We start from the raw sequence: 27,338 nt of genomic DNA, 5'->3' as shown, positions 1-27,338 counted from the left end.
TCAAAAACCTACCGTGTGTAAAACTTCAAAAAAAACAAATAAAAGCTGAAATCCTTTTGATGAGCTTTTCATTTTCTCTCTGCCAAGCCTGTCTTCAACCCTGACTCCTCCCTTTCCTTAATTTTGCACTTCCTTTTTTTTTCATAAATTTATTTATTTTTGGCTGCGTTGGGTCTTCGTTGCTGCGCGGGCTTTCTCTAGTTGCGGCGAGTGGGGGCTACTCTTCGTTGTGGTGCACGGGCTTCTCATTGTGGTGGCTTCTCATTGTGGTGGCTTCCCTTTGTTGTGGAGCACGGGCTCTGGGCGCACGGGCTTCAGTAGTTGTGGCACATGGGCTCAGTAGTTGTGGCGCACGGGCTTAGGTGCTCCGCGGCATGTGGGAATCTTCCCAGACCTGGGCTCGAACCCGTGTCCCCTACATTGGCAGGCGGATTCTTAACCACTGTGCCACCAGGGAAGCCCTGCACTTCCTTTTATGAAACCAATCACTGGGTCATTTTGTCACCCATCCCAGCCCCTGAGAGCTAAAGGATCCTTGCCTTGATTTATCTCCGTGTCTGTTTCAAAAGCACATGGTATCTGACAGAGATGTTCCACAGCTGTGCTTTAAGACATAAGCAGTGTTCAACCACCCTGAAGTGGCTCTGACTTGACCACAGGAACACATGCAAGGATGAGACCTGGAGGTGTTGAAAGTCACCTTTGCTTCATCACCATGCTAAGATCTCTGCCAAAGGCAAAGATCTGTGTACTCTGGTAGGTGCAGTTCCTGCCGTGTGCAGAGATGCATGGAAGACTGAACACACCCCAGCTGCCCTCAGCTGCCCCTGGAAATCTCTGCCCCTTTCCTAGAACCCTGATAACTTGTCAGCCTCCTACCTCTTAAAATTCCCTTACTCCACTCCCCTCGGGGAAAAAGTGTTTTTATAGCATGAGCTCTCTCTTCTTCATTCCTTGATGAATGAATAAAGTTTCTGCTCTGATATACTGAAACAGTTTCCTTCGATTGGCATTTTCGACTCCAATCAAAGGACCCACTGAGGGGTCACCGACCCGTTGGTGATCGGTAACGCTGTTAATTCCATATCCTTGTTACTGAATGTTTCTACCTATAGGTCTCCATCTCTAGTGCAGCTCTCTTAGTTTTGGCCACCTTCATCTCTTTGCTTGGCTTACTGCTGCAGCCTCCTAACCACAGTCATCCTCTACGATTTCGACAGACCAATTATTCTTCGTAAAATGAAAAGCTAGCTGTGCCACTCTGCTGTATAATCCTTCAACAGCTTTTCGTTGTTCTCAGAATAGAGTTCAAACCTCAAAGGTTGGGACATGAGGCCTTAGGTGACTTGGACCCTGCTTAGGTCTTCATCTCTATAGTCACTTAACAATAAGAACTTGAAGAGCAAAGAATGCAGCTTTTTTTTTTTTCCTTAATCTTTATGTTCTCATTGCCAGCTCAGTGCCTGGTAGAGAGTAGATGCTCAATTAATATTTGTTAAGGAGTTTCTGGCCTGGTTCTGTAGTTTGAAACATATGTTCTCAATCTATTGACGCTTATACGAAGTGGACAAGTTTCCTGAATTCTCCATCAGCTCTTTCAGACCCATCTTTATTCTTGTTTCCCAAACTTTCACTAGCATTTGCTTTCTCACACTATGTCACGATGCTTTCTTGACTTTTGTACTTAATAATATTAGACCATAATCAAGGGTTACTTCCCAGAGTACTGCCTAAGGAAACCCCTCCCCATCATCAACTGAAAAACCAACTTTCCTCATGTTGCATGAGCAGAGTGTATATAAAAATTAGTATATTTTTCTAATAATTAGTGATGTTGAACATTTTTTCATGTGCCTCTTGGCCATCTGTATGTTTTCTTTGGAGAAATGTCTATTTAGGTTTTCTGCTCATTTTTTGATTGGGTTGCTTGTTTTGATGATATTAAGCCACACGAGCTGTTTGTAAATTTTGGAGACTAATCCGTTGTCGGTCAAATCATTTGCAAATATTTTATTCCATTCTGTGAGTTGTCTTTCATTTTGTTTATGGTTTCCTTTGCTGTGCAAAAGCTTTTGAGTTTAATTAGCTCCCATTTATTTTTGTTTTTATTTCCATTACTCTGGGAGATGGATCACTAATTATTAGAGAAATGCCAATCAAAACTACCATGAGATATCACCTCACACCGGTAAGAATGGCTACCATCAAAAAATCCACAAACAATAAAGTGTGGGGGGAGGGATAGTTAGGGAGTTTGGGATTGACATGTACACACTGCTATATTTCAAATGGACAACCAACAAGGACCTACTGTATAGCACAGGGAACTCTGCTCAGTATTCTGTAATGACTTAGTTGGGAAAAGAATCTGAAAAGGGATAGATAAATGTATATGTATAACTGAATCACTTCTTTGTACACCTGAAACTAACACAGCATTGTTAATCAACTATACTCCAATATACAATAAAAAGTTTTAAAAAATTAGTATATTTTATTTTCAATCAACTTTGCTATTTAATTCAATTTTGCTATCCTGATATAAAGAAATAGGATTTTAAGTATATTTGCAAACCCCCAAAAAGTTATTTTAACATTTAGCTTCTGCATAAATAAGCTCATAAATACTATTAAATCAGGGAGCATTTTTAGTTTTAAGTCAAGCTTTCCTAGTCATTTTGGTTTTAGCTCTGAGCTACTTAGTTAACCATTCAGCTGTTCCCTAAACCTCTCATCACTAACCATTCTCCTTTTCCTACTTCTATAAGTAGTCCAAGAAATATACCAATTATGAATCTGATAGTACTCAATTTTATCATGCAACAAATTTCATTACTTAACATTGGGATTCACTGGATGAAAGGTGGAGATTAACATAATTTAAGTGATGAGATAAACATGTTAAGCCATTAATGTAGAGAAATTATATAATTAGTATCTTTGACTATATTATCATTAAATGATTATTACATTTTAAATAATTAATACATACTTCTATCCATCTACTCATCTGTTTTTTGCTGAAAATTTCTTCTTGAATCATTTCAAATTATTTCTTGAGAATCTACTATGTGCCAGGTTCTGTTCAAGGCAGTGGAGATACAGGGCCTGGTTCCTAGTAGGCAGGATCTCTACCCTGATGGAGTTTATATTCAATGGGTAGAGACAGACAGGGAACAAGGAAACAAAGTGTACAAAAATATAGTTTCAGAAGTTGCTAGCTACTATAAAATAAATACAGTATGATAATGTGATAGAAAGGTAGAGGGGGAGAGGCCAACTTTAGCTAGGGTGATTCAGGAAATAAAGGCTGTCAATGTTGAGATCTCAAAAATGAGAAAGAGCTAGAAAGATCTGGAGGAACAGTGGTCTGCACAGGAGAGACAAGTACAAGGGCCCTGACATGGGAATAAACATGCATATTTCAGAAAAAGAAAAGACCAGTATGACATTTTATTTATTGAATCTGCGCCTGGGCAAGGGATAATGATGGCTTGAACTAGAGTTTTCACATTGAAGGTATTAAGTGGTTGAATTTGGTATGTATTCTGGAGTTCCAACCAACAAGACTTATGTGGTGGTATGAGGACAGGAGAGGTGCTTAGGTTTTCGACTTAAATAACTGAGTAAATGGTAATGCCATTTCCTGAAATGGAGAATATGAAAGGGAGTTCTCTTCGGAATTTATTTGTTCTATTTGGAATTCAAGAACTATATAATACATTCAAGAAGAATTCTCAAGTAGGAAGTTGAATATATGAATATGGAACTCAGGAGAGGCCAGGGGTAGAGTTTACACCAAACATTTCTCTGCTGCCAGCTATTTTGTTCTGTACCAACTTAAAGTTCATGAGAACTGTGGCCAACTGCATCAATATGATATAGCTGGAAGGCCTAAGAACTGAGACCACCTGTGTCAACATGACTTAGTTATTTGTTCCAGGAAACTTTGCCCAGAGAAGATAAAACCACAAGTCAATCAACAACTTCACTGTTTGCTTCAGGAAATCACTGCAAATCAGTTTATCTGAGACAACAGTCTCCCTTATCAAACCATGGTTTGTTTATCAAGACTCACTTCAAGACTCTCACCTCACTATGTCCACCAACCCTAAAGTGTTATTTCACAAACTTGCCCAATCTCAATCTCTCCCCACTTTGAAATACCTGCCATAATACCCTTGAGCCCAGACCTCCCAAATTCTATATAATTTTTCTCTGATTCCTCCCTCTTGATTCTGCTAAGACACTGTTCTCCCTGACTGCAGTGACTTCAAATGAACTGAGTTTTGTTTTGTTAACAGTTTGATTGTATTTTGGAGTTCAAGATTCTTTACTGTTTTTGCTCTCCTGCCTTTAGAGTAAGTGTTAGTCCTATAAATAACTGTTTACCCACCTACTCTGAGACTCACAATTAGTAAAATGAGATTTTTGAAGTTAGGAGGACCTTAGACATTTATTCTAATCAATTTATTTTACAAACAGGAAAACTGAAGCCCGAGCAATTGGGACTTACCTAGTGACACAAAATGTAGCTAATAGATCTAAGACTTATAACTCCCAGCCTGGCAGTCTTCATGGAAGAACACACAAGCTCATGTTGAGCAAGATGAAATAAACTTTTTATTTTTTAAATTTTATTATGTACAAACTTCCTATCAGGGGAGAGAGCAATTTGGCTGCTTTGTTTTCTTTTTTTATTATTAATTTTTATTGGAGTATGGTTGCTTTACAATGTTGTGTTAGCCTCCACTGCACACCAAAATGAATCAGCCATACACAATGCTTTTGTACCACTTGCCTAGCTGGCTTAGACACCAAGTGCACGCACTCATAAAGATATTAGTAAATCTTAATTTACATTTACCAAAAATTCAGATTTTGAAAGTTTATTAATTAGCAAAAAGATATGGAAACATCAGCTTCCAAATCATACAATTACGGATGTAGCTGCAGTTTTCTTCTAATCTAAATATAGAAGAAAAGAACAAAGACAAAAACAAACATACACACACACACACACACACACACACACACAAACCCAACTCACCTAGTCAACTATATATCCTTCTCAAAGGGCAGGATTTGACAGGTAAAACATTCAAGAAATTAGTGTCTTTGAAGAAGCTGAAATATACAAATTTGTTATGGGTACACTTTCCCAATTTTGACTGAAATCTGGTAAACACTGTGGAAACTCTCAAACATTTTCCATCATAATATTGTATCAATGCAATGGATACTGATGGCATTCTCTTCTCCTTATCCCTTTATTTCAGAAATTGTCTCTGCCCACTTCATCCATGTTATGTCAGTAGGAGCTGCCCCATAATGACTCCATGCCTCTATGGCTTCATGACTCCATGCCTTTGCCATAATTGATTGGACACCTGGACTGTGTAGGGCCAATGGACCAGTGGACTGGAGACTAAGAGAGTTAAGTTCACCTCTTAGTGCCTGGATTGTAAACTTATAAAACTCAGGAGTTGCTGTTAGCTGTGTTCTGCATTTGCCCCAAAGAGCAAAGGAGGCCACATTTCTGCTTGGGTGTTCTGTAGTGTCTCTGAGCCCAAGTATTAAGTGTGGGTAAAGATATTCAAGCTAATATTCACTTATCCACCCTAATTACAAAATTAATACCAGACACTTAAAAAGAATTAAAAAAAAGGAGGAAATGAGACAGAAACGCTGCCAAATACCTGCTCCATCCTTCATGCCCTGGAACCAAGGCAGTAAGTGATCATTTGTACATTTTCCATGTGCCAGGCACGATTCTAAGCACTTTATATGCATTGTCCTATTTAGTCCTTACTACAAAGCTGTGAGAAAAGTACTTTTACTATCCTCATTTTATAGGTAAGAAAAGGGAGATATAGAATGTTGAGTGATAGGACCAGTGCTCAAACCTAAGCAGTCTGACTCTAGAACCTGGAATCATAAACATGAGGTTATGCTGCCCTTCCATAAGAAAAACATGGTCAACTTTGTATTGTAAATAGCTTTCCCTGGGGAGATAGACAATAAATAAATAAAGTAAAATGTATGGAATGTCAGATGATGTTGACAAGTACTATGGAGAAATGAAAAGCAAAGGATAGGACAGGGAGGGCCAGAGAGTAGAGCTTGGGGGCAGTTATAATTTACATAAGGGGGTCAGGGAAGGCTTCAGTGAGAAATGATGTTTGAACAAAGGCCTGAAAGAAGGCAGAGAGCAAGCCCTGCAGATGTGTGAGCACAGAGCCTCCAGGCAGAGAGATCAGGAGTGCAAAGATCTCTAAGTGAGAGTGTGCCTAGCATATTCAAAGGCGAGCAAGGAGGTAGGAGTGGTCAGGAAGTGGAAGTGGGCCAAGAGGTCCAGATTCTGCTGGGTGGTCAGGGGAAGATTACATATGGCCTGAGAGCCCCTCTAAAGGCTCTGACTTTAACTCTGAAAGAGATGGACAGTCATTGCAGGGTTTTGAGCAAAGGAGTCACATGATCTGACTTGTGTTTTATAAAGATTGTCCTTTGTTGAGAATAGACTGTAAGGGCTAAGTGCAATAGTAAAGAGCTTAGTTGGGAAGACATAATCCAGGCAAGAGACAATGGCAGCTTGAAACAGGGTGGTGGCAGTGGTAGTGTTGAGACGGGTTGGGAGTCTTGACACACTTTGAAATTAGAGCCAATAAGATTTGCTGATGGACTGAATGTAAGAGAAAGGGGTGAGGGTGAGGATGAAGGATGACTCTAGATTTGACCTGAGCAATGTGAAAGATGAAGTTTCTGAAATGGAGCAGGACCCTGTGGGGCTCCTGGGCACAGAAGACTTTCTGTGTCCCCTGTTTCTTGTTTTTAGGGAATAGGCTTCAGCCTCCATGACCTTCCCTGAGTTCCAAAGGGCAGGTTCAAACAGTTGCTAATCAGGGAAGGGAGGGGATGCAGAGACAAGGGAGGAGGAGCCAGGAAACAATCGTGCAGCCTGATCCTAACCAGCAACCCAGCCCTTGAACCGTTGCTGTAAAACCCCTCACCAAATCCCCTGGGGTGGGGACACACAGTTTTGAGGGCATGAACTCTCTGTGTCCCTCTTTGCCTGGCAAAGCAATAAAGCTATTCTTTTCTACTTCACCCAAAACTCTGTCTCTGAGATCTGATTCAGCACCGGTGCAGAGAGTTTTTGGCATCGTTTCCTTCTGCCAAGATTGGTAAATCTGTGGGAGGAATAGGTTTAGAAGGTGGTAGGATAAGATCAGAATCTCAGTTTTGGACATTTAGATTTCCAAGGCGAGATATGGAGGAGGCAGTTAGATATGCAAATCTGGAGTTCAAGGGAGTAGCCTAGGTTGGAGAAATAAGTTTAGGAGTCTTCAGTGAAGGGACTCTACATAAAGCCTTGAGACTAGGTGAAATCACCCAATGTTACCCGAAAACTGGGTTTGCCTCTTGGTGGGTGTTGAGCCAAAAGACACAACCAAGCCAAAGATTGGTAGAAGGAAGGATTTATTACTTGCAGCAAGTAAGGAGAAGGATCCTTCCCAAAGTGTCTCCCTAAACAGTAAAATTTGGGAAGTTTTAAGCCAACGTTACATGCATATTCATGAAAGTGCTTGAGCAGAGGAGAATTCAGCATAGAATTGGGGCAAAGGTCAACAGTTTTAGTTGATTGATGCCAGGAGAGTCAGAAAAGTTCAACATCATAATCCCTTGCGTTCCAGTTGACCTGGTGGTTGAGTCCCTGCGGGGTTTTAAAGTCTGCAAAACAGCTTAAAAAAGTTCTTAAGGCTAATCTTTACCATTGAAACAGAACTGGGAGTTTACAACTGATTTTTCATTTTTGCTATTGTTATTTCTCTTGCCTGATAACAGTCATTTTTTTGTTCATTCCCTTAAAATGATTATTATTGAGACCTGTTTAAGGGCAAGCACTGTAGCCAGGCTTAGATCACAAAATGGTTTAGGCCAAAAGTGGCTTCACTTATGTCAAGAAATACATGCTAGGTTCTCTTTCTTCAGGGACCCCCTACCTTATCTGCTTACACTAAGAGTGAGTATACATAGAGAAGAAATCTGAGAACTGATGGAATCTGGGATATTCCACCTGAAAGAGGGCATTAAAACTAAGAAAGTTAAAAAAAATTGCAAGAGATTATAGGGAGAGACCACATTATTTTTCAAAGGTATAGAGCTTCAAGGTTGACACCTGCATAGCTGGGGCGGTTCTCCCTACCAGGATGAGGCACTTTTATAAACACAGAAACAGGGACTGTTGTGGTTGTACAGACATCTGCACTGTTTCATTCCAACTTCCTCCTCCAGGATTTAAACAAAAAAGAAGAAAGAAAGAATTCAATAAAATACTGAAACCACTGACAGGAACATCTGTGGCTGGAACAGTTTTGGTTGCATAAATAAGGCCATGAGATAGAGTCTTTGTCTTTCCCATAAGTAAATATCACTTGGACTTAACACTATCAATTAAGCAAATTACAGCAAGAAGGGACTGGAAAGCGTTCACTCTCTATGATCTTCTTCAGAATGGTTTCAGTATAGGACTGACGTATGCAAGATACATATATATTGATGTGGGGTGCAGAAGATGGATTTAAATGGGTAATTAGAAAGTGAGAAAGTGGAACTAGAAAATATAGACTTCATCTTTGCAGCATAGCACAGGGACATCGGCTCGGTGCTTTGTGATGACCTAGAGGGGTGGTATAGGGAGGGTGGGAGGGAGGCTCAAGAGGGAGGGGATATGGGGACATGTGTATGCATATGGCTGATTTGCTTTGCTGTGCAACAGAAACTAACACAGTATTGTGAAGCAATTATACTCCAATAAAGATCTATTAAAAACAAAAAGCTTATCTATGTGTTAAGAATAATTTTCAAGAAAAGGTAAAATCAAGACTCTCAAATAGATGTAAAGTGAAGACATGTCAAAGATTATTTTTACATATTTTTAATGAGGAAATTATAAAAATGTTACAACCAATTTGAAATCAGAGAACCACAAATTTATACGGAATAAAAGAATATTGAAGTGAATTTAACAAATGACTGCAAAACTGGCTTTTTCCATAGGGATGGGGGAGGGTACTTGGGAAGAGATTGGTTGTCTGTCCACCAGAGAGAAGTTATTTGCTGATCTATAGACAAGAATTAGTCACACAGCAAGGTTATACAGAGGCTAGGAAACCAAGTCAAGAAACTCCACCAGGGTTCACCTAAAGTACTCATAAATTTGAAGACCTTCCCCTGAGACTGGAGGATAAGAAGGATGGAAAGTACAGATATAGAAAAGTAGTGGTTTTGGAAAAAACTAGAGGTAGTTGACATACGATGGCCTCAGTCTTAATAATGAAATCACGATGTCATTGTTATTAAAAATCGTACATCATTTAGAAGGCAGAGAATTTGGTATAAAACAGCAATTGAACTCTTTTAACTCTGAGTTTCCTGGTAGCAAAGGCAAACATGGAAATGTAGCAATAATGTAATTCCGACTGGCACACAAAAGAAGAATGCAAGTTTTTCTGGAAAGATGGGTTTGACTGCTGAGGGTAAGGAGATTGTGAGCTATATGAGGAAAGAGGGGGAAGCTTTGGAAGTCCCTAAGCAGAATGGGAGATGGAATTCACTAAGGACAAAGAAAAGTTTTAAACTGTGCTGTGGGACTGCAGGGGTTAGAGACATACGTGCAGCTGGAGTAACTTTGGAATATAAATCAACTCCTCGGAGAAAACCAGACCACTGCAATTAAGTGAATATCACAATAAAGTGAGTCACACAAATCTTTTGGTTTCCCAATGCATATAAAAGTTATGTTTACACTATGCTGTAGGCCATTAAGTGTGCAATAGCATTATGTCTAAAAGAAGAATGTATATACCTGAATTAAAAAATACTTTATTGCTAAAAAAATGCTAACCAACATCTGAACCTTTAGCTAGTCTTGATCTTTTTGCTGGTGGAAGGTCTTGCCTGGATGTTGCTGGCGGCTGACTGATCAGAGCGGTGGCCGCTGAAGGGTGGGGAGACAATTTCTTGAAATAAGACAAGTATGAGGTTTGCCACATGCATTGGCTCTTCCTTTCATGAATGATTTCTCTGTAGCATCAATGCTGTTTGATAGCAGTTTACCCACAGTAGAACTTCTTTCAAAATTAAGAGTCAATCCTCTCACACCCTGCCACTGTTTTATCAAATAAGTTTATGTAATATTCTAAATCTTTTGTTGTCATGTCTACAATCATCACAGAATCTTGACCAGAGTAAATTCTATCTGAAAAAACCACTTTCTTTGCTCATGCATAAGAAGCAACTTCTCACCCATTAAAGTTTTATCATGAGGTTGCAACAATTCGGTCCCATCTTCAGGCTCCACTTCTAATTCTAGTTCTCCTGCTATTTCCACCACATCTACAGTTACTTCCTTCACTGAAGTCTTGAACCCCTCAAAGTCATCCATGAGGGTTGGAATCAACTTCTTGCAAATTCCTGTTAATGTTGATATTTTGACCTCTTCCATGAATCACAAATGTTCTTAATGGCTTCTAGAATGCTGAATCCTTTCTGGAAGTTTTTCAATTTACTTTGCCCAGATCTATCAGAGGAATCACTATCTATGGCAACTAGAGCCTGAGGAAATTCATTTCTTAAAGAGTAAGACTTGAAAGTTGAACTTACTCCTTGATTCATGGGTTGCAAAATGGATGTTGTATTAGTAGTCATGAAAACAACGTTAATCTCACTGTATATCTCCATCAGAGCTCTTGGGTGACCAGGTGCATTGTCAGTAAGCAGTAATATTTTGAAAGGAATCTTTTTTCTGAGCAGTAGGTCTCAAGAGTGGGCTTAAAATATTCAGTAAATCATGTTGTAAACAGATGTGCTATCATCCAGGCTTTGTTGTTCCATTTATGGAGCCCAGTTAGAGTAGATTCAGCATAATTCTTAAGGGCCCTAGGATTTGGGGAATGGTAAATGAGCATTGGCTTCAACTTGAAGTCACCAGCTGCATTAGCCTCAGCCTGTCCTTTGATGCTTTGATGCCAGGCATTGACTTCTCCTCTCTAGCTATGAAAGTCCTAAATGGCATCATCTTCCAATATAAGACTGTTTTGTCTACACTGAAAATATATTGTTTAGTGTAACCACCTTCATGAATGATCTTAGCTAGATGTTCTGGATAACTTGCTGCAACTTCTACATCAGCACTTCCTGCTTCACCTTGCACTTTTACGTTGTGGAGGTGGTGTCTTTCCTTAAACCTCAAGAATCAACCTCTGCTAGCTTCAAGCTTTTCTTAGGCAGCTTCATCACCTCTCTGACTTCATAGAATTGAAGAGAGTTAGTGACTTGTTCTGGATTAGGCTTTGGCTTAAGGAAATGTTGTGGCTGATTTATCTTTTTTATCCAGACCACTAAAACTTTCTCCATATCAGCAGTAAGACTGTTTCCCTTTCTTATTATTTGTAAGTTCACTGGAGCAGCACTTTTAATTTCTTTCAAGAACTTTTCCTTTGCATTCACAAGTTGGCTAACTGTTAGGTGCAAGAGGCCCAGCTTTCAGCCTGTCTTGGCTTTCACCACGCCTTCCTCACTAAGCTTAATCATTTCTAACTTTTGATTTAAAGTGAGAGATGTGTATACCTCTTCCTGTCACTTGAACATTAGAGGCAGTTGTGGGGTTATTATTGGCCTAATTTCAATATTGTTGTGTCTCATGGAAGAGGGAGGCCTGAGGAGAGGGAGAGAGATGGGGGAACAGCCAGTTGGTGGAGCAGTCAGAATATACACAACATTTATTAAATTTGCCATCTTATATGGGCACGGTTTTTGGCACTCCCCAAAACAATTACAATAGCAACATCAAAGATCACTGATAACAGATCACCATAACAAATATAATAATAATGAAAAAGTTTGAAATGTTGTCAGATTACCAAAATGTGACACAGAGACAAGAAGTGAGCAAGTGTTGTTGAAAAAAATGGTTTCAATGGACTTGCTTGCCACAAACCTTCAATCTATAAAAAATGCATTATCTGCAAAGTGCAATAAAGTGAAGCACAATAAAAGCAAAGTGCAATAAAATGAGGTACGCCTGTAGCTGTATGGACACCTAGATTTATCAAAGCAATATAGTGAGGATACAGAGCCAGGCCATAAAGGGAAAAGGTACAATCAGAGTCTGGAGGAATTCATTTGTAGGCTCCCTTATGCTCTCACAAGGGATCACACAGGTCATGCTCTTCTCCCAACAAAGAAAATGCAGCAATGTGTGTGCAATGTTTCTGCCTGGGGAAGCCTATTAAAGATTCATCGCCCAGAGATTTTATGGGGAGCTGGTCACACAGGTACCCTCTGCCTAGTACCTACTAAAATTCCAGTTTCCATGGAGGAAAGCAGGTGTTCAGCATAAGCATATTATTTGTACAAACAGTCTAGGTATAGTGAGCCACTCTTATCAATTAGGGAAAGTTTTATATCAGTGTAGGGAAATGTTTACCACCCAAGTTCCCAGATTCCATCCAAGGGCCAATCTTTCAAGCTGGCCTATATAAGGATAGTTGTCTCAGGCCTGCCATGTTAACTCTTTTCTGCATAGTGAGAAAACAAGAGAGCTGGAAAGAGGTGCCCAAGACAGAGACCACTATTTCTTGCAATCTAACATTGGCAGTGACATTCCATCACCTCTGTTACATTCTGTTTGTTAGAAGCTAGTTATTACATTCAGCCCACACTCAAGGGGAGAGAATTTCATACAGGTGTGAATACCAGTAGCTAGAGATCATTGAGAACCATCTTAGAGGCTGCCTACCACACTGGCTTACTTTTTATTCCTTTAACACCCCCAGGATTATTTCTGCCTCAGAGCCTTTAAATGTAATGCTTCCCATTTCTGGTTATTTTCTTCCCCCACTTCATTCAGGTTTCAGTTTAAATGTTCCTTCCTGAGGGTCACCTTCCCTTTATCAATTTAAAGCAGCACACACTCCTTCCTAACAATTTTCATCCTTTTATCCTATGTTTTTCTTTATAACAGTTACTATTATCTGCAATTATGTATTTATTTGTTGACACAGTTGTGCAAATTGCATGACAGTAATAATCTTGTCTGTTTCGTTCACTGTTTATACAAAGATATAGGAATACCTGGCACACAATAAATGCTTAAAATTCATTAAATGAATAAATGAGCAGAATTCCAGATTACCCAAAAGTTCTATTTTTCAGTGGAAATAAATATGATTTATACATCAGTCTCTTATGAGTTTGTTTAGTTTGAGTCTACATCCAAGAGCATGATCAATTTCAGCTATGTGCAATATTATGTTCCTAGAGTTGAGGACCAATCCTGGACCAAACTACCTCACTGAGACAATGCCACCCTAGAGATCTGTCCAATCCCTGAGCTGGTACTTTTCTTTTGTCAATAAGCTCATGATGTACCTCCTCCACAAATATTTACTAAGGGTCCACCTGTGCCCAGCACTATGCCTGAAAATAATCCAGTTGTGAACAAGACAACTTCTGCCTTCAAGAAGCTTAGAGTCTAGTAAAGAGTCTTGGATTAATCAAGATGTAATTCAGAATATAAATAGACCATTTCAAAAAGATATATCAATAAAGGCAATATTAAATATAGCTCTTAAATGTGAAGCAAAATCACTAAAACTGCATTATGACATTCAATACTTAGATGAAATTAATAACCCACTATTGGTAACTGCTACTAATAGCGACATTTATTGTGTATTCTCTGCTAGTCACCATGCTGTGAGGATAGGTGTAGAATCTAAATCAACCATGGTTCTTAATAGCTAGTAACCAAAGCTAACTAAATGGGTTACACTATGAAAGAATTTAAATCAAGGGCTATTGGTTGCTCATGGAATTGCCTGAAAACTTGAAGAATCAAGCTTTCAGCTAAATTTCTAGGAGTAATATCACAGAATTGGACTGATGAGAAACTGCTGTCACTGTTACAAAGCACTAGAGGCTGTAGTTTGCACTGAGGCCACTTCCACACTGGAGCCAGTTTTCATGCAGCCCATGCTGCCCACACCAACGTCACTGCTGTATCAGAACCCTGACTGGTGGTCACTGCTGCAAACACTGCCGCTGCTGCTGTGCCTCTAGAGAGATCTCCCAGCCCCTTCCCGCCTGTGCTGTTAGCTCCTGCACCAAAACTTAACAACAGCTGAATGAAGAAACCCAAGGTTACATGCTTATGCTCTCAGGGCAGGGAAACCCAGGATACCAAGTACCGAGTACTTCCAACACTTAAAGGGTGAGGCCTTCTTTGTTCTACCCAAAACACATAAACAGGAACGTCTATAACAGAAAGAGTTTAGATGCTGAGAAGCCTGAAAGAATGACAGAATTTCATTCAATCCTCACAATAATGCTGGACATGGGTATTATTTTCCAAATATCAGAGTTGAGGATACACCTTACCCAAGGTCACACAGTTAATGAGTGGCAATGCTGGGGCTAAAACTCAGGTATGTTTGGCTCCAAGGCCATATTCTTAACCAAAACTCTATGCTCCCACTTCTCTGGAGGAGTAGTTATTTCCTGGAAGTGTTCTTAAAAAAAAAAAAAAAATGAGACTGGTTTGCTTTACATAAACAGAATATTCCATTGGTAACTCCAAATGTAATCATCTCTTAAGCCTTGTACTTATTAGCAATAAAAATTCCCCGAACAGGGAGTTCCCTGGTGGGCCAGTGGTAAAGAATCAGCCTTGCAATGCAAGGGATGCGGGTTTGATCCCTGGTCAGGGAACTAAGATCCCACATGCCGCGGGGCGACTAAGCCTGCGCACCACAACTACTGAGCTCGAGTGCCTCAACTAGAGCCCACATGCCGCAAACTACAGAGCCCACGTGCTCTGGAGGCTGCGCACCACAACTAGAGAGAGAAAAAACCCACACACCACAACTAGAGAGAAGCACGCGCCCCAATGACAGTTCCTGCATGCCTCAACGAAGATCCCGCGTGCCTCAAACTAAGACCCGACACAGCCAAAAATAAATAAAATAAAAAAATAATAAATACATCTTTAAAAAAATTCCCTAAACATATGTTATCTTCTTGTATGTGATGGTAATGTCACTGACAAACCACAGTACATATTTCTTTGCAATTAATTTCTAGTAGTGATGACAGATTCTTACTGGATTATATACATAGGATTATCCACACTCCACTACGGCAAAAGGCATTTGTAAAACCAATAGTTGATGCTACTACAATTATGATTACAATGTAGCCATGATTTGTGACCTACATTGTGTTTGAGCTTATAGCTTAATGTTACCCTTTAAGCAACTCAGTTTCTCGGTTAGAGCAATCTAATGTAACCTAGTGCCTTTGTATACCAGGCACTGGGCTGCATCAGGGATTCTGCGAGGAACAAGCTACAGAAGTTACAGTCTAGGAAGGGGACATGGGTCAGCATGGATAGACACCTCCACCTGAGCTCAGGCCCTTTTCATGTCTTGCCCAGTACAGTAGTCTGTAGCACCTGTTTCCTGGACTTTTGCTGCCCATTTTTCAGGGAGCAACAACTCGAATGAACTTTTAAAAACTTAAGTCTTATTACACTCCCCTCCTCCTGCCTTGGTCCCTAACATGGTTTCCAATTGCCCTTTGAACAACACCCAAATGCCTTACCATGGCTATAGGGACCTAGGTGGTCCAGCCCCTGCCTACTTCTCCAAACTCAACAAATGCTCTCTCATCAGTTACTTGAGACCAGGCACGGTGGTCCACTTCCTGATCCTTGAAGCGCAAAACATAGGGTTGCCCCTGCCATTCCCTCTAACGGGAATGTTCTGTCCTCCTGACTTGCCTGTGGGTGCCTCTCCTTCTTGTCATATGATTGAGGTCTCTGGTCATATACTGTCTCTTCAGAGAGGCCTTCTCTGGCCCGTCACCACCATAGCATCACCAACAACCTTGTTCCTTTTTTTTTTTTTTAATATTCATTTATTTATTTGGTTGTGCTGGGTCTTTTTTTTTTTTTAAGTCTTTATTGAATTTGTTACAATACTGCTTCTGTTTTATGTTTTGGTGTTTTGGTTTTTTGGCCGTGAGGCATGTGGGATCTTAGCTCCCTGACCAGGGATCGAACCTGCAACCTCTGCATTGGAAGGCGAAGTCTCAACCACTGGACTGTCAGGGAAGTCCCTGCACTGGGTCTTAGTTGCGGCAGGTGGGCTCCTTAGTTGCAGCAGGTGGGCTCCTTAGTTGCGGCATGCAAACTAGTAGTCATGTCACACATGTGGGATGTAGTTTCCTGAGCAGGGATCGAACCCGGGCCCCGTGCATTGGGAGCACGGAGTCTTAGCCGCTGTGCCATCAGGGAAGTCCCAACACTCCTGTTTCTGATAACTCTGTTCTACTTTCTTTGTAGCATGTTCCACTTTTTGAAATTATGTGTTAATTTGTTCACTTATTTTGTTTTAGTCAACTAGAAAATAAGCTCTGTGGTGAGGACCTTACGCGTCTTCTTCACAAATGCAGTCTGTCCTCTGCATCTGTTGGTTTTGCATGGCAGATACAGAGTACTGACTGCAATCGTTATTCCATGCCATTTTGTACAAGGAATTTGAGCATCGCAGATTTTGATATCCGCAGAGGCTCCTGGAGCCAATCTCCCACGGACACCAAGGGACGGCTGTATTTCCTGGGTGTATAGAATGGTGCCTGACTCATCATATGCACTCAAAAAATATTTTTCGAATAGATGAAACATGGACTGCAGTAATCTCTTCCTTCCCTGCCTTCAATATTCCTCAACCTGATCCATCCACCATACTCCACTAAAGTTTTTCTAAAGCATTAAAGTTGATCACATTGCTTCCCCTATGAATGGCCTATAATAACTTAAACAATGAGGTAAGAACTACTGAAAATGGCTTGGGAGATAGTTTTTATATGGTATTATTATTATTATTATTATTTTGCGGTACGCGGGCCTTTGCGGTACGTTGTGGCCTCTCCCGTTGCGGAGCACAGGCTCCAGACGCACAGGCTCAGCGGCCATGGCTCACGGGCCCAGCCGCTCCGCGGCATGTGGGATCTTCCCGGATCGGGGCACGAACCCGCATCCCCTGCATCAGCAGGCGGACTCTCAACCACTGCGCCACCAGGGAAGCCCTATGGTATTATTTATACATATATGAGTGTGAGTGTGTGTGTGTGTGTGTGTATACTATAGTACTTTATTAAACTTATTTACTTTCATGTCCTTCTTATCTCTACTAACCTAGTAAGTACCTCATGGGAAGGAACTTTGTCGGATTTATCTTTGTTTCTAGAGAACTCAATGGAATACCCAATACTAATGAACTTATCGATGAAATTCACTCATTCATTCATCAATTCATTTCAACATTCAAGAAATAGTTGTTAAACTACAGGCTCCACTATGAATTAGCTCTATGCTCTTTTCACTGGAGATATAGCAGTGAATCAAAGTCCCTGTTCTCATGAAGTTTATATTCTGGTAGGGAGACTGGCCATAAAACAATATATAAGTAAATATATATTATATAATATAATGTTGGGTAGTGCTAAGTGCCTTGAATGAAATGAAATTCACATATTCTGAGGGAATTTTCCTTTACAAAACAATCAGATCTCACATGAAAAATGGAACTTGCTGGCTTTACAGGCCATGAGAGGAGGGAAAAGACCATGGACTAAAATAAGATTGACAAGTCCCCAGTATAGGAAGGACAGATAGATATCCTGAAAGCAAATTCCAACCATCACCACAGTAGAGAAGCCCTGGACTAGCAACAATGTAGGGATTCTTAAGGTAAACTGAGACCCCCCCAAAAGGGAACTTGTGTGGTGCCAGGTCAGTAACATCCCTGGATCCCAGCAAAACATCACAAGTCCTCTCTGAAGAAAAGCATCCCCAGTGTATACCCTCATATTAACTCACAATAATATGACATGAATATTATGACTCAGCATGAGTAAGAGTCAGCTGAAACTACAAACACATTAGACCCAAGGACTATATATATTGAATATAAGACATAGAACATAAAAGCTATATATGAAATATTGAAGAAATAAGAAAGGAATCACAAAATTAAGCAAGAAATAAGACTATAAAAGTTATTTGAAAAAAGAACCAAGTAGACATGAAACATATAATTGTTGCAATAAAAACTCAATGAATGAGTTAACTAGCAGATTACACATAGCAGGAAAATATTTAGTAAACTGGAAGATAGATTTGAAAAATGCAGCATAGGAGATGTAAAAAATGAGAGGGTAGGAAATATACAATGTAGAATAGGAAAGTCTGATTGAAAGTTCAGAAGATGAGAATAAAGAGAATAAAGGAAGTTGATATTTTAAGAGATAATGGCTGAGAAGTTTCCAGAAAATGAAAGATATAATTGTACAGATAGAGAATGCACAGTGTAAAGTAAACAGGATAAAGTAAAAATCCATATGTAACAAAACAACAATATCAAGGACAAAAAGAATATCTTAAAAGCACTAAGAGGCAAAAGATAGATAACCTACAAATAAATGACAATTAAACTGACAGCAGACATCTCAACAATTAAACAAAAGCCAAAACACAACAGAATAAGATCTTTGGAACATTGTGAGAAAATGATTACTACCTTAGAAATATGCACCCAGAAAAACTATCCTTCAAGAATGAGGCTGAAATAAAGACAAAGATAATAAAAACTGGGAGAGGATTTATTTCCAACAGACCTACACCAAAGGAATTTTTAAAGGATATTCTTTAGAAAGAAGATCCCAGAAGGAAAATCTGGGATGCAAGTTGGAAAGGCAAACAAAGAAACTATTAATATCTAGATAAATCTAGTATTGTCTGTAAAAAACAAATATTATCAAATATGTAGAGTTTTTATTTTTAAGGGCAAAAGTGAACAAAAAAATCATGAAAGTCAGAAGGGAGGTGATCAGAGTTATGTTGTTCTAAGATTCTTGCATTTCCCCAAATGTTAACCTTCTACATACTCATAGCATGATGATCAAAACAAAGAAATTAACAATGATACACTACTAACCTGATATACAGATGTTATTCAATTTTCACCAATTATCCTGGTAATTTCTTTTCTAGTCCAGGATCACACATTGCATGGGTGGGCGTGCAACTGCTTCAACCAATAAAATATCACGGAAATGATGCTATGCAACAACTGGAAGGAACATAGATTCCACCTCTCAATGGAAAGTGTTAAAGAATTTATAGCCATATATATATATATATATATATGTGTGTGTGTGTGTGTGTGTGTATATGGTGTTTTTTTGGCCATGTCATGCAGCTCATGGGATCTTAGCTCCCTGACTAGGGATTGAACCCACGCCCTCGGCAGTGGAAGCGTGGAGTCCTAACCACTGGACCACCATGGAATTCCCACAACCATATTTTTAAACTACCCCAAAGAAGAAGGACCAAGAATAGCTAAGACACTCCTGAAAAAAGAATAACCAACTGGGGAAATTTTTATTATCAGATATCAAGATTATTATAAAACCATCAATTAAGACAAAGTGCTATTGGTGTAGGAATAGACAACCAATGGAATAAAATGAAGATCCTGGAATTATACCCATGCATGTATATGTTCTTGACATATTACAAGGGTGGTATTGTAGTTCAGTGAGAAATGGACAAAATCTTCAATGAGCTGTACTGAGATGATTGGTAATCCAAATGGCAGAAATGTTATGGGATCACAACACATATACAAGTCGATTATAGATTAAAAACTTTGAGGGTGAAGGGCACAACCTTAGAGTGTTTAAGGCATTGGATAAAAATATTCTCATGGCATCTCAGTCCCTGTCTCTTCAGCAGAGGGCCGTCTGCATTGCAGTCCTTAAGTTTTCCTGAGTCATCCATATATTCTTATAATAAACCCCACTACCTTTTTGTTTTTGCTACACCTGGCTGTACATGGTTTCTGCCACTGACACAAGGTGTTTAAGGTGAACTGGCAAAAAGGAGAGGCCAAACATTTATCCAGCACTTATTTCATGCCCTGCATCATCTAAGTGCCTCATGTACATTAACTCATTTGATTCTCACAAACAAGCCAATGAGATAGTCACTGATTATCCTCTTACAGATGGACATAGGGAAGAGGCAAGAGAAGTTCAGAAACTTACTCAAGTTCACAGGGTTAATAAGTAGCAGAGATAAGATTTTAATCTGGGTGTTCTGGCTCCAGATCCTAACAAAGGAACTGGAATTTGAACTCAGGTTTTCTGGTTCCATATTCGTAACCTCCATGTAGTGCTGTGAAGACCAGAGTACGTATAACAATCATTTTCTTTGCTCCATTGTTTTATCTGTGGCCAGGCCAGCCCCAGCTCCTGAGGTACTGCAGAGCCTCACAGAGGGATCCTCTTCTGGCACAGACTTGGCAAAGGCAGTTCTGGGACCAGATCCCGCCTCTGCTGTGTGCACATCTGGGCTCATAAATTCCAGCACCAAACTCGGAAGAGAGACCATTTTTCCCTGCCTCCTCCTCTGCCTCAAACACCCACAGTAGAGTTCACTGCAGAGGGCAGGAGACACAATTTGCTTCCTGTCTGTGTCCGGTCTCTCCCACTACCAGAGAGACAGATGGCTTTAGGTCTGGAAGTCACAATTAAGTGGCTTTAGGCAATTTGGTTCAAGGAAATCACTATTGGTTGAGTTCTTGCCACAAGTTAGGCACTCTGCAAGGTGTGGCAGAGGAAGGTGGGTTCGATCCCTGGTCGATCCCTGGGTTTGATCCCTGGTCAGGGAGTTCTTGCCACAAGTTAGGCACTCTGCAAGGTGTGTAACCTCTGGATTTTGCATATCCTATAAAAAACAAGATTCTTTTCATCTGCCACCTTCGGAGGCTCTATTTTTTTCAGGGGCCACCTCCCAGGCTTTACTTGTGATCTTGTACCCTGCAGTTGGTGTGGGCTGTCCTAAGAATCTGTCCCTGAGAGAGCTACCTGAAGACCAGCTGAGACATTGTTTGTTTTGGTTTGTTTCTAAGCGACATATATGGAGTTTTTGAATGTAGTAAAAATTCTGAATGTGAACTAACAGTTCCTAGAAATTGTTTATAATTTCACTTTTGGCGGGGAGGGGGCAGTCAGTGAGTGAGCAGAACTAGAAAAGACCTCCTGCTTCTCTAGTTCCTACAGCGCATAAGCATCTGAAATGTGTTCATGTTCTTTTATTGAAGAAACAGCCATCCACTCCTCTCACCTTCCTACCAGACCAAATGTTGCGGTAACATTTGTTCTGCCTGAGGATAATCTCCAAAAGTGGCTCCTTTCCAACAAAATTTTAAAGGTAACATGTTAATCTGACAAAGGGGCCACTTCTGTATCACTCTGGCCTCCTCCACCACACTTAGAACAATACCTTGGCCACAACGGGCCATCTCATGCAGCAGGTCATCACAGCTTTAGAGCAGATGTGTTGAGAAATTAGTTATCATATGCAGTTGAGTTGCACAGCCTAGGATGTTTAATCCCTGCACCTGGGCTACTTTAAAATTTAAAAGAGAGGCATTAAGAAAAAAATATCCAAAACTTAGAAGTAAGGCAAAGGAAAGGTGGCATGTCTTTTCAATGTTAAACATTTTAACAGGGCCATCCAACAGTTATTTAAGTATCTAAGGGAATACAGCTTTGCTCTGCTCACCATCTGGTATTGATTAAAATCCCAGATTTTGTGAAGCTGGATCTTAACTTGTAGATTTTTTTTCCTCTAGGAGAGATGTAAATGATTTCTGTCTAGTGGAAGGATTATCTCATATTTATGATTTTATTTTATTATTAACCAGTTTTATATTTAACCTACCAAATCTTATTCCAAAATGTTTTTTCCTAATGTCTTTAAATACCCATTTACTCAAATGGTCTTTGAATCAGCTTTACCATCTTACTGATTCCTTCATTAACGATTTGAATAAATCTTTGACACATGTCTATTCTATGTATGAAAGACGAATTTTTAAATTTTTGAAAATTATACTTTGCCCAAGAAACTAAAGAGATGGAAGGCTTTTTTTTCTGACAGGAGTATTGGGTCTGGTTTGGGGAGCACAGCTTGGACTCCCATCATTTCCTATACAAATCACAGGGCTCCAGGTCCAAGCACTATGTGTCATCACTGCCTGAGCTGGCTAAAAAGTCCCACCCAGCTGGGAGAATGCTACCCAGGTCAGTAGTGCACCTGGAGGAGAGTGAAGGTGCAGGGGCGAGAGGCAGTGGAAGCAGCAGCAGCCTACAACCCCCAGAGATTAGAGCAGAGGGGAGAGGGAGGGACCAAAAGGGAAAAGGAAGCAGAGAAAGAATGGAGAAGAAGGAGAAAGAAGACAAGGTAGGGAAACAAAATAAGTTTCCCAGGGCCAACAAAGGCCTAGGGGTGGTACAAATGACTGGAATCCAAGCTCTCTGAAGGGAATTGAGAAACCCTGAAAATAAGCATCATAAGGACTCAATAAGAGAAAATATCCTGTTCTTTTAGGTGAGCCAACCAAGGTAAGGAGAAGCATAAAAGAAATGTATTTCGAGTATGACTGATCAAGACTCAGAAGACAGAAGTCATGGTGAAAGGAATATCAGAAATCCGTGAGTAGCTGAACATGAACTCACGTGTTTTGGGAATCCAGATATAATTTTATCCACAGCATGCACATTAATTAGTAAGCTCCTTTTGAGCACTCTTTCCCCTCCCCACTACAGCAGTTTGAAATAGCTCAAAAGCTTCACGGAAAAATTACGTTTTCAAAACAAAACAAAACCTGAGTAAGAGTAAACTATACCAGCTATCTAGTCACTATATCGACACTAAGACAAGACCACCTAGAGGGGTGGGATAGGGCCGGTGGGAGGGAGGGAGAGGCAAGACGGAAGAGATATGGGAACATATGTATATGTATAACTGATTCACTTTGTCATAAAGCAGAAACTAACACACCATTGTAAAGCAATTACTCCAATAAAGAAGTAAAAAAAAAGAAGAGGTGATGGACATCTGGGTTTACTTGCCTGGGGGCAGGGGAGGGAAGAGGGCAGAAGGCATCAGAAGGTGAAGCGAACACTGCACTCGGGCCTCCTGAGCACATTCTCCCAAAGTGACTTATTTTCACCAGTGATTAGGATGCCAAAAATCCCTTCTTAGACTGTGATGGAAAATTGTTGGAATAAGCCTTGTCAACATAAGGAGAAAAAGAGTCAGTGGGAGGAGCCCTTTTTATTATGCTCACCACCCGCCACCCCAAGTGTCAGCAATTCCTTCTCCCTCTGATGATGGACCTTTATTAAGTCTCTGCTTACTAAAGGGTAAAAAAGGAAACTGTATATGAAAGAATTGACACCACAAAAGAAATGTTTATTGGCTTAAACAGACCAAGAAAAAAACTAAGGTATCAAACCCACCAAAAAAATCGAACAGTGCTTCAAAGGCATTGTTTAATTACAATTAAGTTAGTAAAAGGATGGAAATCAAACCTGGGCAGAAGGACCTTTGTCTACAGAGGAATGCCCTTGCTATCACTGAATTCAATACCCAGGTAATAAAATTTCCGTCCAGTAAACATTTTTCTACATAGGAAGCAGCTCTAATTCTATTTGAGGAATATAGATGGGTGATGAAATTCAGAGACCATTATCTCTTCTGCTGATTTAAAAGATTCAGATTCCCCCATCTGGTAAAGCATCCAGCACAGTCCTTCATAATCCTCAGGGGTGGGGGAGAGAGGTGGGGAAGCAAAGCTTCAAAACAGGTAAAGCTGCTTTCATGAATTGTTGCCATGAAGGGAATTATGTATTCAGCTCTAAATGCTGAAATCATTAATACAGTGCTTTTCTTCCTCACTAGGAATGAGACAAACCAACAATTTAAATCATTATTTACTTCTTTTCCAGCTAAGGGTCCTCGTTGTCCTGATCAGCTAAGTGAAGCATGGAATATCACCTTGGAAGGAATATGTGGCAGAAGTGCTAGTGGTTAAATGCCCACAGATGCTGGGCTCTGAGAGCTCACAGCTGATTGCATAGTCACCATTTGTAATTTACTGCTGGCATCTGTTGCCATTTGGCACAATGCTAATGGGCTACCCCTGGGAGTTAGAGCTGATGCTCTCTGGATAACTCACTTTTCAAATCACCTAAGTAAAGTAATTTTTAGTTGCCAGCATGAATTATGCCACCAGTGAAAGCCATGAATTCATGTTGTTAAAACAATGCAGATTACTCTAACTTCTATATCATTCAGATCAGTGTCAGGCTGCTGTCAAGAGCCAGATACCTACAGCTTTGGCTACAAAGACAGCAGGTAATCATCTCAGTGGGGAGCTAAGTCAGCACCACCCACCCAAAGGGTCCATTAGCATAAAAAAAAGGATTTTGAAATATGCTTGTGTCACGCCTCCCTGGCCTTTATGGGCTCACCTAAGCCAACTATTTGTTTTCTTATTATGCCTGGACACTCCCATTTAATGGTGTAAACTTTGCTTCCCTTTTTTCTTCTCACCCAATACAGGAGAGGCTTTCTATTTCCCTTTCTTACCCGACAGGAACTGTCCACATATCACATCCTTCTCGTTTGCCACACGCGTGCGCATGCGCTTGCGCTTTCCTATGGTTAGAATGGCAAAGGGGCTGTCTACAGGGAAGGCAACCAGGATTACGGAAAAGGGAGAACACATCAGAAGGAATTTCTTAAATCTTTATTGCACTAAGTGTTCCTCTTCTGGACAACTGTTCTGTGCTCAAATAGCAAAGAGATGGGCTTCGGGGTTTCTAATGAAACTTGTAATTTACAGCTAGGTTAGGAGGGAGGAGTTGTGTCTCAGAGGTAATGTCAAAAAATGAGGAGTGCGGGCTTCCCTGGTGGCGCAGTGGTTGAGAGTCCGTGGGCCGATGCAGGGAACACGGGTTCGTGCTCCGGTCTGGGAGGATTCCACATGCCGCGGAAAGGCTAGGCCCCTGAGCCATGGCCGCTGAGCCTGCGTCCAGAGCCTGTGCTCCGCAACGGGAGAGGCCACAACGGTGAGAGGCCCGCGTACCGCAAAAAAAAAAAAAAAAATGGGGAGTGTAATATAATATGTACCTTGTCCTTCCTTAACTTGGTGTTGGAAGATGTCCCACTTTGAAGCCAAGTGGAACTCAGACATCTCAGGGCTCTTCTGGTGAACCACAGGGGTGCGGCTTCAAGAACTTGCAAGAGTGAAGGGGGAGCCCTCTAGAGAGAAGCACTCCCTGAGAAAGGGAAGAGACATCAAAGCTGTGGGGGGGGCAATTTTGAGTATTATGTGGTGTCTTTGCCATCAGATAAGGCCCCACAGACTCACATTCCACCCAGGGTGTGGGAATGGCTAGCAGAGAGTAACTCTAAGTGAAAACGTTTCGTTCACAAAGATAACGTGAGATAACTGCCCTGTATTGGTAGGCTCCTAAAAGAAGGAAGGGAGAATTCCACACGCTGTTGGCATGGCCAGGGCTTCCCTGTACTGGGCGCATCGACTGTGAGGAGGCAGGAATGCCCAGCGAGCACAGCCACGGAAGTGACTGCAGTGTCTTGCAGACCAGTTCTATCTAGAGAAGGAGGTTGACGTGCTCAGTGGAGAAGGGTTGGGGTAAGAGGATGGAAACAAAATGACCTTTGCTGTAGGTTAACTGACCAGCCTTGTTTGAGGAACATGTGGGAGAGACACCCTGGGGACCTTCATAAATACTTGGGCTGGGGAGGGCCCTTTGCAGATCTCAGAACACTGAGATCCTGTATTAGCAGGCGAGAGCGAGAGCCAGTGAAACCAGGGTGACATTCGATTCTTGTCCTAAGTAAGGTTTTACTTACTGAGGGTCTAACCAGGTAAACAGACACTTAACTATTCCTGCTTCAAAGGACAGAGACCAGTGTTACCCCGGGGCCAGCTCCTGAAGCGCTGTGGCACCAGGAGTAGCAAAACTGGAATGTGCTGAAGCTTTGGGGAGCTGCTGACCCGCCAAAGATGTCACTGAGAATATTGCCAGGCCTACTGGTAATATTATCACTCCACTGAAGGAAGTAAACTACAGTTATTAGTTTACAAACAATTTTTGTTGAAAAATTCTTTTAACATTTAATTTCTATAGCTCTTTATAGGCTTATTCCTTTGAGACTTGGTTCATCCTTGGTGTTCAGCATGGGCATCTTCAAAGAGCTCATATCTGGATCAGTTCTCCATTCTTGTTTATGCATGGCATTTTGTGTATGCTTAAGTTAAAATCTTATTGTGGGGACTTCCCTGGTGACGCAGTGGTTAAGAATCTGCCTGCCAGTGCAGGGGACATGGGTTCGAGCCGTGGTCTGGGAAGATCCCACATACCGCGGAGCAACTAAGCCCATGTGCCACAACTACTGAGCCTGTGCTCCAGAGCCTGCAAGACACAACTACGGAAGCCCACAAGCCACAACTACTGAAGCCCGCACGCCTAGAGCCCATGCTCCGCAACAAAGAGAAGCCACTGCAATGAGAAGCCCACGCAAAGAAGGGCAGCCCCCACTTGCTGCACCTAGAGAAAGCCCGTGTGCAGCAACGAAGACCCAACGCAGCCAAAAATAAATAAATAAAATTTTTTTAAAATCTTATTTTGTATTGAAATAATTGGCATATATTCTTGTGTCCCTCCGTGAGGCTATAAGTTCCTCAAGGACAGGGATCACATCAGATATTTACATTATTTGAACTGAACTCTTCATAGCCTTCATCATTGAAAGAGTAAGCTCTTATCACTGCCCTCCCCTTGACAAAAAGATCTCAGATCAAATTTTTTATGAATATTCTACCATGGCTAAGACTGGCAGTTGTCATCCAAAATGTATTTTTCTCTTCGTCGAGAGTAAGAAAAATCTTAGGTTGGCACAGACAACCCCATAAAAACTACATTTCCCAGATTCCTTTGCAACTAGGTGTGTAGTCATGTAATAAAATTTTGGCCATTAGGATGTGAGCTAACTGTTGAGCGTGATTCCCAGTTTGTGCCAGGAAAGGGGAGGAGAGAACATTCTTTCCTCCATCTCCGGTATCAGGGATATGGTTATGATGATGAACCATCTCTGCTCTTAAAGACAAAGCTCACCCTCTAGATATGGTTGAAAAAACAGCTAAAAGAAGCCTAGGACCTGACAATGCAGTCATCATAACAGCCCTGTACTGCTCATGCCTGAACTATTATGTGAGAGAGAAATAAACTTCTATATCGTTCAAATCATTGAATATACGAGGATACCACTTTATTTGGTGTGTGGTATACATAAAAATATTTATTCCTCCTTTTATTGATCAGATCTTGCA

At 40.8% G+C, this 27,338-nt stretch overlaps 1 pseudogene; it reads right to left on the bottom strand.

The window, feature by feature from the left end:
* The window catches only part of LOC138414220 (tigger transposable element-derived protein 1-like), a 47,736-nt pseudogene extending 20,675 nt beyond the window's left edge, over positions 1 to 27,061 (bottom strand).
* Between the last annotated feature and the right edge of the window lie 277 nt (positions 27,062 to 27,338).

Source organism: Delphinus delphis, chromosome 11, assembly GCF_949987515.2.
Source record: "Delphinus delphis chromosome 11, mDelDel1.2, whole genome shotgun sequence".
In the NCBI taxonomy this organism is placed as follows: Eukaryota; Metazoa; Chordata; class Mammalia; order Artiodactyla; family Delphinidae; genus Delphinus; species Delphinus delphis.
The sequence above is the reverse complement of the archived record's forward strand: the minus strand, read 5'-3'. Positions and strand labels throughout refer to the sequence as shown.